The 11,775-nt window shown below is 48.1% G+C and overlaps 1 long non-coding RNA gene across 1 annotated transcript; it reads right to left on the bottom strand.

Annotated features, from left to right (window-relative positions):
* Positions 1 to 805: 805 nt before the first annotated feature.
* On the bottom strand, positions 806 to 8,884 carry LOC140599396 (uncharacterized). Its single transcript, XR_012002221.1, has 3 exons — positions 8,458 to 8,884; positions 5,140 to 5,274; positions 806 to 2,790 (listed from the first exon to the last, which is right to left on the bottom strand). It is a non-coding gene; the product is annotated as an uncharacterized lncRNA (long non-coding RNA).
* Between the last annotated feature and the right edge of the window lie 2,891 nt (positions 8,885 to 11,775).

Raw genomic sequence — 11,775 nt, 5'->3', positions numbered from 1 at the left:
CAGGCCATCTCCATGTCCCTTCTCCTGGGCCGTGGGGCAAGAGCCACTTCCCACTCCTGGCATGGCTGCTCCCTCAGGCCCAGTCTGCTCCTCTCTATTCCAGGCTGTGTGTGTGTGAGGCAGTCAGAGCCCTCAGGGAACTTCCAAAACATGCACGTCTGCCACCACCCCAGGTCTGGCATCTGTCTTGCCCTCTGAGGTTCACATGCTTCCTTCTCTGCCCGATGGGGGCTGGGGGCACTGGAGATCCAGCATGGAGGATGCCCATCTTAGAGTCCCAGGCCTCTCTGAACTGAGAGTCAGAGACCTGGGTTCTGCTTGCCGTGTGACCTTGGCCAAGTCACTGTCCTTCTCTGGACCTCAGTGCCCTCATTTGTGGAGTGCGGGTGGATTCACACTAGGGGTTTATGCTTTCTGCACCCTGCACTTCAGTGACAGAGCCATATCGGACTTTAAGCACACAGGAAAAATTGCTCATTTGTTCATTCTACAAATTCATGCTCCATGTTTTTAAGGTGCCAGCCGAATGAATATGGTCATTTTACAGTGGTCATGCTTCAAAAATTAGAACAAAAGATTGATTCCAACACAAAGGTTTTCAGAAGTGTAGGAGAGAGACAATTGATGGTTTGCAGCTTCAGTAGTTTAGTTACTGATGAAAATCCCACCAAAATCTCCAATTTGAGCCATTTACGGCTCTTGGTGAGTAAACATTTGTTTTGAGGTTATAAAACACTTTTTTTCTGGCTAGGCGGTAGATTGTTCATGTTCTTTGTTTCCTTTCTGGTACGAGGAGAAAAAGAGATCAGTACTCAAATGCTGTTTATTTTTGTAAATAAAAATTACAGGGGGGGGGGGAAGCCTTTGAGTCCTTTAGGAGAGATTATCATCCCAGTAGTTTCCTAGGAGTATTCACTATGTCTCATTACAACATCCTTTCATATATAAGGTGACACGGTGCCAGACTATGAATTCTGTAAATTATTCAACAAAATACATTGCATAGCAACTTCTCTCTTTTCCTCTCTTGATTAGCTCAAAGGTGGAAAAGAAGATATGTCATAACAACTTAGGGCGCCTGGGTGGCTCAGTCAGTTAAGCGTCTGCCTTCGGCTCGGGTTGTGATCTCGGGTTCTGGGATGGAGCCCCTTGTCAGTCTCCCTGCTCACTGGGGAGTCTGCTTCTCCCTCCTCCTGCTCCCCGCTTGTGCTCTCTCTGTCTCTCAAATAAATAGATAGATAGATAGATAGATAGATAGATAGATAGATAGAAAAATGAATCAATAAGTAAGTAAGTAAAATCTTTAAAAATACTAATTGTGACTTTAAAGGTCGGTCCCATAGTTGTGGACAACAGGGTGACCCTGGTGCCGCTGGGACCATGGGCCCCCGTGAGCTGGGGAATCTGATGCAGACAGAGCATGTGGTCGCCTACAGCCTGACACCCTGTGGAGTAGCACACCTTCCTGTCCTACTTCAACAAAGGCATCCCCAGCATGCGGCACTGCACCTGGTGTCCATCCTCTGTGTGACACCACCATCTGTAGTGTATTGTGTACACCGTGGGGACCGAGGAGTTCTGAGTATTCCCAGAGGAAGACTCCAGCTGCCTATGAAAACAACAAATGAGCCAACTCACTGGGATAAAGATTCTCTGTCTCTGAGAGACCGTTCTCTGTCTACACTGCATCCTGAAGACACCATAAACTGTTTATGAGTCACACACACACACACACACACACACACACACACACACACGTCTCTTTAAGCCTTCAGAATCCAGCAGTCTGCAGCCCCGAAGAGGGCTCCTCTCAGAACAGGACCAAGCTGGCATTCCCCTCTAGACTCCATCCCCTTCCAGAGCTTTAATCACTCTAGAGGTGAATGGTATGCTACTTGGACCCTAGGAGATCATGCCTGGAGCAAATGGGGAGAAAAGAGAGTGAAATGTGACATTGGCCACATGATGGCCCAGATGAATTCAGAGCACCTTCCGACCAAGCCTCACTCTGGATCTTTCAATAATACGTGGATATTTTCTGAATAAAAATAAATAAATAAATTCAAAAAGGGTGTTGCCTGTGTTCTCCTCTAGGATTTTGATGGATTTTTGTCTCACATTTAGATCCTTCATCCATTTTGAGTTTATCTTTGTGTCTGGTGTAAGAGAATGGTCTAGTTTCATTCTTCTGCACGTGGCTGTCCAATTTTCCCAGCACCATTTATTGAAGAGACTGTCCTTTTTCCAGTGGATAGTCTTTCCTGCTTTGTCGAATATTAGTTGACCACAGAGTTGAGGGCCCATTTCTGGGTTCTCTATTCTGTTCCATTGATCTTTGTGTCTGTTTTTGTGCCAGTGCCACACTGTCTTAATGATCACAGCTTTGTAGTATAACTTAAAGTCTGGCACTGTGATGCCCCCGGCTCTGGTTTTCTTTTTCAATATTCCCCTGGCTGTTCGGGGTCTTTTCTGATTCCACACAAATCTTAAGATGATTTGTTCCAACTCTCTGAAGAAAGTCCATGGTATTTTAATAGGGATTGCACTGAACGTGCAAATCGCCCTGGGTAGCATTGACATCTTCACAATACTAATTCTTCCAATCCATGAGCATGGAATATTTTTCCATCTCTTTGTGTCTTCCTCAATTTCTTTCAGAAGTGTTCTGTAGTTTTTAGGGTATAGATCCTTTACCTCTTTGGTTAGGTTTATTCCTAGATACTTATGCTTTTGGGTTCAATTGTAACACCCTTTCTGAACTTGGCCACTGCAACTTCTCGCAAGATGTATCTGTGAAGGCAGGGGAAACAAAAGCAAAAATGATCCATTGGGACTTGATCAAGATAAAAGGCTCCTGCACAACAAAACTAAAAGACAACCAACGGAACCAGAGAAGATATTTGCAAATGACGTATCAGATAAAGGGCTCGCATCCAAGGTCTATAAAAAACTTATTAAACTCAACGGCAAAGAAACAAACAATCCAATCATGAAATGGGCAAAAGACAGGAACGGAAATTTCACCAAAGAAGACATACACATGACCAATAAGCACATGAGAAAATGCTCCGCATCCCTTGCCATCAGGGAAATACAAATCAAAACCACATGAGATACCACCTCACCCCAGTGAGAATGGGGAAAATGAACAAGACGGGAAACAACAAATGTTGGAAGGGATGTGGAGAAAGGGGAACCCTCTTGCACCGTTGGTGGGCATGTGAACTGGTACAGCCACTCTGCAAAACAGTGTGGAGGTTCCTCAAAGAGTTAAAAAATAGAGCTACCCTACGACCCAGCAATTGCACTACTAGGGATTTACCCCAAAGATACAGATTCAGTGAAAAGCAGAGACACCTGCACCCCAATGTTTATAGCAGCAATGTCCCCAATAGCCAAACTGTGGAAGGAGCCTCGGTGTCCGTCGAAAGATGAATGGATAAAGAAGCTGTGGTCTATGTATACAATGGAATATTACCCAGTCATTAGAAACAACAAATACCCACCATTTGCTTCGACGTGGATGGAACTGGAGGTTTTACGCTGAGTGAAGTAAGTCAATCGAGAAGGACAAACGTTATATGGTTTCACTCATATGGGGAATATAAAAAAATAGTGAAAGGGATTATAGGGGAAAGGAGAGACCATGAGTGGGAAAAATCAGAGAGGGTGACGGAACATGAGAGACTCCTACCTCTGGGAAACGAACAAGGGGTAGCAGAAGGGGGGAGGTGGGCAGGGGGATGGGGTGACTGGGTGACGGCCACTGAGGGGGGCACTTGACGGAATGGGCACTGGGTGTTATATGCTGGCAAATCGAACTCCAATTAAAAAAAATACAAAAAAAGTAAAATAAAATAAGTTAGATGCCTCCAAGATACAACAGCGGGACAGGCAAAGGATGGACACTGCCATTCCAAAAGGAAGAAATAGGGAAGAAAGGAGTGACAGATCCCAAGCAAGTCCAGAACCTTAAGGCAAGAGAGTAATCCTCTTTGGCTCCATGCTCCTCTCTCTGGGGATCCCATTCCACCTCCTGGACCCACTAGAGTGGAAGGCCTGCCTTCCAGATACACCGCGGTAGCGATCCTACCTCCGCAGCTTTGCCAGACAGGGGTGGGACACCCATACCACAGTTCTCCCTGTGCCTATGGCTGTTGTGGGCTGAAACAATGTATGAGTGGCTCTAAAAGTCTGGGGACTGACTTGTTTTATTATACACACTAACTTTTCTGCTCATGACCTCCATTTACAATTTCTTTCCATCAATCATCGCCAAGTGCACTCAAGTGTTGTAAAGTGTGAGCGAATCTAATTCTCTCCTCAGCATTATTTGAAGAAACTCCCACTGTCCTCTCCAACCTCCGTGTTAACTATGTGTCGATCGCTTATGCCATTTAGTTTGAGAAAGAGAAGTCCTTCCCTCACTGAACTTCCACCAAGTGCACTGATTCTTCCCATGTGCCTTCTCCAAGAGACCGTGGGACCTTTTGGCCCAGGGACACACACTACTATTCCCAGTGCCTCCCATCTTTTCTCTTCTCTAGGTCCCCTGTGCTCAGACACCCAGCTCACTGAGCACAGCCTCCCCCTACTGAGCACATCATTATTATGTAACAGCTTCTCTGCCTCCCCCCCACCCCCCCCCCACTCCCCCACCCCACCCTGGGGAGGCCTAGTCCCCAGTCCCTCTCTGCTCTCCTCAGGACTCCACCGCTAGAAAAGTTGCTGTTTCAGGGATCATCTTGCCTACCTCCCGTCTGATTACATCTTCTGTGGTCACAGGCTCCTTCACTTATGGGGCCTGCCTGGGCCCAGGCCCACTTGACAGGTAATCTCTGGCTGCCTCTGCTCTGGCTACTCCTGTCCCCAGGCTGCTGCTCCCGTGCCCTCCCAGGATGGCGCTTCACTTCCTCTGAAGTCGTGATACCCAGAAAGGTGTCCCACAGGGTGGGTGGAATGGAGAGACAAGGCCACCTCTCCTATAAGATTCACTTCAGGGGGCAAAGACATGTGGTTCACATGAAAGTTAAGAAGAACCTGCTGCCCAGACATTTTCCTGTGATCACTGATAACGATCAGGGTGCCATGCAGGAGGACTACCCTTTTGTCCCCCGAGACTGCTACTACTACAGCTACCTGGAAGGGGTCCCTGGGTCCATGGGCACGCTGGACACCTGCAATGGGGGTCTGCGTGGCATGCTGCAGGTCGATGACTTCACGTATGAAATAAAACCGCTGGAGGCTTCTTCCACATTTGAGCACGTGGTTTCCCTGCTTGTGACAGAAGGAAGATCATCAGAGGCTCAAAAGTGTAAGATTGGAGAGCAAGATACAGATCAAGCGTATGAGGAGGCAATACTTGCTGGAACTCCTAGAGCAGGCCCTGTGTATTTGTGGTGGCCACATAAGAAATACTTTAAAATCCATTACACCACTACTCTCTCAGTATTTGTGATTGACAGAAATTACACTCGTATTGTAGAGGATGTAGTAATTTTGAACAACATAATACATACCATCTTCAAACCAGCCCGCCTGGATGTCTACTTACGTGTTTTGTGCATATGGGATAGAGCCGATAAGTGGGATCTGGAGAGCTTCTTGAACATTCAAGATCTCATGGCTGATTTTGGTGTGAATAAATACTGGGGATGGTTTTACGAAATTCCTCATGACACTTCACTGGTTCTTTCAGCAGAACCAATACTGCAGGCCTCCTATTATGGCCAACCCAATGGAGCATGCAATCCTAACTGGGGCGTCGCATACGTATATATAGCAAGATACCACTTATTTTTGGCTGCGACTATTTCAGCACATGTCCTAGGTCATACTTTAGGCGCCGTTCATGATACACCAGGTTGTATTTGCTTTCGAAGAAAGCACTGCGTCATGGCTCCTCAGCCTGATTTATTGGATATGATGAGCAATTGTACTTATGACAGGCTGCATAACAAGCTCAATATTTGGGATCCTTGTTTGAGCATACCAAATGTACCATACACCAATTATCCTTACGTAGCTGCTCGTTGTGGTGACCTGGTCGTGGACAGGAGGGAAGAATGTGACTGTGGCTCCTTAAAACAGTGCTCTAAGAATAAGTGTTGCACCACCACTTGTGCCCTCTCCCTTGGCAGTGACTGCAATGGAGGTTCCTGCTGTGTTAACTGCAAATATGCTCAACCTGGACTGCTTTGCAGAGACATACTCGGAGTTTGTGATCTCCCAGAATACTGTGATGGGAGATCGCATAATTGCCCTAATGACGTTTACACCCAGGATGGAACCCCATGTTCAACGTTAGCTGTCTGTGTGAGAGGAAACTGTACTGATCGTGATATGCAGTGTCAATCCCTTTTTGGCTATGGAATAAAAGATGCTGCACCAGCATGCTATGAAAAACTGAACGTATTAGGTGATCGATTTGGGAACTGTGGGGTGAGGGTGGTACGAGGAGGAGGAAAACCTGTTAGATGTGAAGAAGATGATGTTCTTTGTGGAATGCTGCACTGTCGTGATGTTCAAGAAATTCCTGGTGGAGGTGACCACGTTACGTTTCGTCATATAATAGTACATGATGTTCAGAAAGAGTCGTGCTTTGGATATGATGCACACCATGGAACAGAATTGCCACAAATGGGGCTAGTTGTGGATGGGGCAAACTGTGGCCCAGGAAAATACTGTTTGAATCAGAATTGTACTTTTTATCAAGACATGGGTTTTGACTGTGATGTCAGTACATGCAATTTCAGAGGAGTGTGTAACAGCAAGAAACACTGTCACTGTATGAGAGGTTGGAAACCCCCAACATGTGAAGAGAAAGGAGCAGGTGGTAGTATAGATAGTGGCCCTCCACCTGACAGAGAATATAGATTCACACGCAAAATAATGTATAGCATAAACCAAGGATTATTTCTAATGACTTTTCGCTTAATTATTTTCCTGATTACAGGCATTATTGGGACCTTTTGCTATTTTGAAGACAGGGAATAAGAGGGTGAAAAAGAAAATTTACCTCCATAAGGGTAAATACTGACAGGAATGGACAGATGAAGAAAATCATACTGGCACACACTAGGAGAAATGATCAAGAATCACTCTGATAATTACATAGTCCTTAGGCCACTCTGAAGTTCTCATCCTAAAATAAAATGACTTGGCCATTAAACATGAGGTCGTCTCTTTTAATACATGTAACATTTCCTTACTAGCCATACTCTTACTATTCCTACCGGGGATAGTAGAAGACTCTTCGATTCATTAGCAAGAGACCAGTAGTACTCTTGTTAAGATGTGGAATCCAGCGTTTTACAAATGTTTGGGTAGCAAACCTTGCTTGCATGGGTATGCACCAGATTTAACAAGTTTTTGGACCATTTCCCAATTGGCCATATACTAGATTTCTGTTATTTGTTCATTCTACTGCTCCTGTTAAACAAATGGCACTTAAAGTGACAGTTGGAAGATATGGTAGGATGGTAAGAACTTTTCTGTCAAGGCACGTGGGTGCCAACAGATCTACCTACCGCCTGCCAGGTATGGGCTCTTGGACAAAGCCTCAGGCCGTGAGTTTCAAGGTCCATGTTACATTGGGAGATGCAATGCACTTTGCCAGGATTTTGTGGTGATCAGAGGAAAGCACCCAGGAAGGGCCTGGAACACGTTAGGCACTTAATAGATGCCATTATTCTCGCTATTCTCATTATTCCTCTTGGGCTATGCTAAACCTGAGGTATTCCAGCAGAATGAGTTTTGCATTGTATCTTTATCACTTTTTTTTTTAGAGTTCGTTTATTGATTTGAGACAGTGAAGTGAAATAGAGTGAGTGAAAGAGAGAGAGAGAGAGAGAGAGAGAGCACATGCACGAGTAGGGAGGGAGAGGGGCAGAGGGAGAGGGAAAGAAGCAGACTCACCTGCTGAGCAGGGAGTCTGACCCAGGGCTCCATCCCAGGATTCTGGAATCATGACCTGAGCTGAAGGCAGACACTTAACTGACTGAGCCCCCCATGTGCCCCCATTGCGTCTTGATTATAAAACCATCACAGGAGGAACTGTCCATCCCTGACTGATACATCACGGCTTAAGGCCCCTGGCTGTTGGAGCCGTAGGAACTCACATTTCATACCTTAGGAATTGCCTGAGCACAGGCTGTCTGTAAAGTACGAGGCAGAACTGACCGTCTGATACGTGTACGGACAAAACATTTACACAAAAGGGAACAGGAAGAGATCGCTTCAGAAATCGTGCAAGAGAAGAAGAGGGTCCCATAAGGGACATGTGGTACATTAGTGCTATGGAAATGCCTCAGGCCTCAGATCCAAGTTCTTGCTGAAAGTATGGAGTCCAGGTGAGAATAGCACGAAAGGGTCGAGGAAGGACACAGCAAGAGAGAATCAACAGGAGTGCCACTCTGAGCCATTGTGATCCGTCCGTGTTTTCTAGAGCTCTCTTACCTTCTCGTCCAGGTGGCTTACGTGGTAGAGTGGCCTGGATCTTCATCCACGACAGGTCTGAGCCCCTGTTGACTATGTCCTTGTCAAACATGTGTTTCTGCATTGGCACTTGGCACCAGGATCTACTGTCCGCCAATGAATAAATCACGGGAATAAAAGGCACAGCCTAGGGAATAAGGTCAATGATGTTGCAACAGCATTGTGACAGATGGTAGCTTCATTTGTGGCGAGCAGAGCAGGACTTACTGGAAGAAATCAAATCAACTGTATTGTACACCTGAAAGTAATGTAACACTGTGTGTCAGCTATCTCAAATAAAGAAACATTTTAAACCACAGTAAGATGCCAGACACAGCCACTGGGGTGGCAAAAACAAATGTTAAGACTGACAATACCAAGGGCCAAGGAGGATAGGAAGCAACCATAGTTCTCCTCTATTGCCGGGGGAGGGGGGGTCGGATGCAAAACTATAGAGGTCATTGGAAAACGGTTTGTCTGTTTCCTACCAAGGTCAGCACACACTGGACTACACACTCAGCGATCCTCCTTCTAAATGGCACGGAGAACATGGGTCCGTACAAAGAACTGCAGGCAGATGCTCACAACAGCTTTGTTCACAATAGCCCCAAAGTGAAAACAACCCAAATGTCCATCAGCGGCGAATGAATCAACCAAGAGTGGTATAGCCACACGATGGACTGCTACTTGGCAATAAAGAGGAACCAGTTACTGACTCACGCAACAACATGGGGGTGGATCTCAAAATCGTGCTGAGTGAACAGTCAGATCCAGTAGACTGACTGCAGGACTGTGTGGCTCTATTTCCTATGACATCGGGGGAAAGGCAAAACTGTGGGGACAGAGAGCAGATTGGTGGTCGTCAGGGACTGGAGGGAGGGGGCTGACTGCAAAGGGGCACAGGGAAGGTCTTGGGGGCCAAGGGTATGTGTTCCACGTCTTGACTGGGGTAGCGGCGTCATGACCCCATACATTTGGCGGATTATACTCTATACCAGTTATACCTCAAGAAATCTCCCTTTAAAAATAACAACTACAACGAAGAGTCTTCCACCTGCAGTGTGACGATGAGAGCTGTTACTCCACATGCCAAGCACCCTGTGGGCATGTTGTTCTAACTGCCAAAGACACCAAGGCCAGTCACACACCTGGAGACTCGGGGAAGCGACCCCGGGCTTGGGCTGCAGACCACTGAACCCACTGTGGTCTGTGTATCAGCTAGGACTCCACTTATTGCCTGACATGGTACCTTTGTGCAGTGCCCCACCCCCACAAGGCTGAAGAAGCTGTTCATTCACTCTGCTCTTCCTTTCCTGGTAAGAGGGAAAATTTCTAGCTGGGAAGTTCTGTCTCGGTGCTCAACAATGCTGGGCTGGGCATGGGATGATGCAGGCAAAATGAAGGCCTCCCTCTCTTCTGGTACGATTGACTGTTCTGGGTGATTTTGTTCCACCGTGTTGCTAAAACGCTCTAAGTGAACTCTAGACATCTGCAGAGCTGTTTTTGTCTGTGGGTAGCAGTTTAACTGTTGCTCTTTGTGGGGGCATGGGAAGGCTGGGTTTGCTGGAGCCAATTCTTCTCCAGCTCTGAACTTGCCAACGTTTTAGAGCTTCAGACCCCCTTCAAACTATTGCAGACAATGAATGACACCCAGGACCCTGTCCAGGGTGATCCATTGCCATGGGAGTAAGGTCAAGGGCTGGGAGAGGCCGCTCTGGGGCTTACTCAGCCTCTCAAGAAACCCTAGGTTTTGGGAAACGTGATCTAAAGAGGACGGTGAAAAAATCAATCCATCCACCCATCCACCCATCCACCCATCCACCCATCCACCCCATCCACCCATCCACCCATCCACCCATCCATCCATCCACCCATCCATTCATCCAATCACTGTGTCCCACGTATGGTGACAGATGGTAGCTGCACTTGTCAGAGAGGCATAGCTGTGGTGATGTTTACACTGGCCCACTCACTGTTGTGGACCAGAAACTATGTCACATGGATGTCAACTATACTCCAGTACAATAATATCGAGTCACTGAAGCCCAGCCTTGCAGAGTACCTCCTGGGGGGCTCACAGTGTCACAGGCTGGAGAGGGGGATCCTCAAGTACTGGGGTCTGGGCAGGTGCAGCTCTCCGGGCCACTGGGCTCTCGAGGCTGGTTCAGTCACCTGCCAGAGCCGGGGAGGGGGTCGGGGAGCCCTTGCTCTGGGCAGAGCTGAAGGGGGTAGCCTAGACATTGCCCCCAAATCCTGTGTAGGTGTGTGAGTTCTGCCGCTGCCGGCTATGAGTTTTAGCAGGTCTCTGGGCCCCCTGGGCCTGACTCCTCACCACCTGGTCACTGTGAGGATAATGGAGTAAGGTGAGTTCACAAAGCGCCTGCCCCCTGGGCGCCTCAGTAAGGGTAGCTGCCACAAAGAAGGTGATGGTGATGGGGTACCATCTCCGTAGAACGGTCCAGGCCCACTGCTCCCCCAACCTGCCCCACCCTGCCCAGGTAAGAGGGTGTGGCTGTGTCAGCATTGTTGACCCAAAGGACGGTGACCAAGATAGGGCGCCCAGGCTCTGCCAAGCATCCCTGAAGTGCGCGCGGGCACGCGCGTGTGTGGGCGGGGTATTCCTGCCACCTCTGAGAAGCCCTACCTGTCCCTTGCAGGATTCAGCCCACTCTCCCACTCACTTCGTTACCACTGCACTGGGGGTTCCCGGCACGCCGGCCTCTGTGCCCTCGACCTGGGGGCTGTCCCCACCCTGCACTGCAGCTTCTTCTCAACCCGGAGTCTTGCTGAAATGTCCTCTCCTCAGGAGATCCTCCCTGACACCTGGCATCTTCTGTTGGCTGCTTTTCTCATTTGTCCTCTGTCCCCTCCACTGGACTGAGTTCTGTAGGAATCTCACCCACCCATCCTGCTCCCTGCTGCAACCCCAGCCCCAAGCCCGAGCCAATTTGCTCTCCACCCAGGGGAGCACCAGTCACCCGACTGCAGTCGTCTTCACATTCCCCCAAGACCCTGTCACAGCCCTCGGGCACCCTTTCCCTCACCTCGGCCCCATCCCCATGGGGGTAGCCATGCCTATTAACTCTGCATCAGGCAAGCCCAGAACTGTGTGTGGTCCTGCTGAAGGGGACTGTCTTGATGAGGGCTAGCCATATCTGTGGGCCTGAAACTCCACCATTAGCACTCATCCCTCTGGCTTGTCCCAAACGGTCACTGGGTATCTGCCTATCTGGGCTGGGACCCGGGCTGGGCGCTGGGAACACAGGGTTAATCTGACTTGGAAAACTCTCAGTCTGAGAA

Source organism: Vulpes vulpes, chromosome 6, assembly GCF_048418805.1.
Source record: "Vulpes vulpes isolate BD-2025 chromosome 6, VulVul3, whole genome shotgun sequence".
NCBI lineage: Eukaryota > Metazoa > Chordata > Mammalia > Carnivora > Canidae > Vulpes > Vulpes vulpes.
This window is presented reverse-complemented; position numbering and strand designations above follow the sequence as displayed.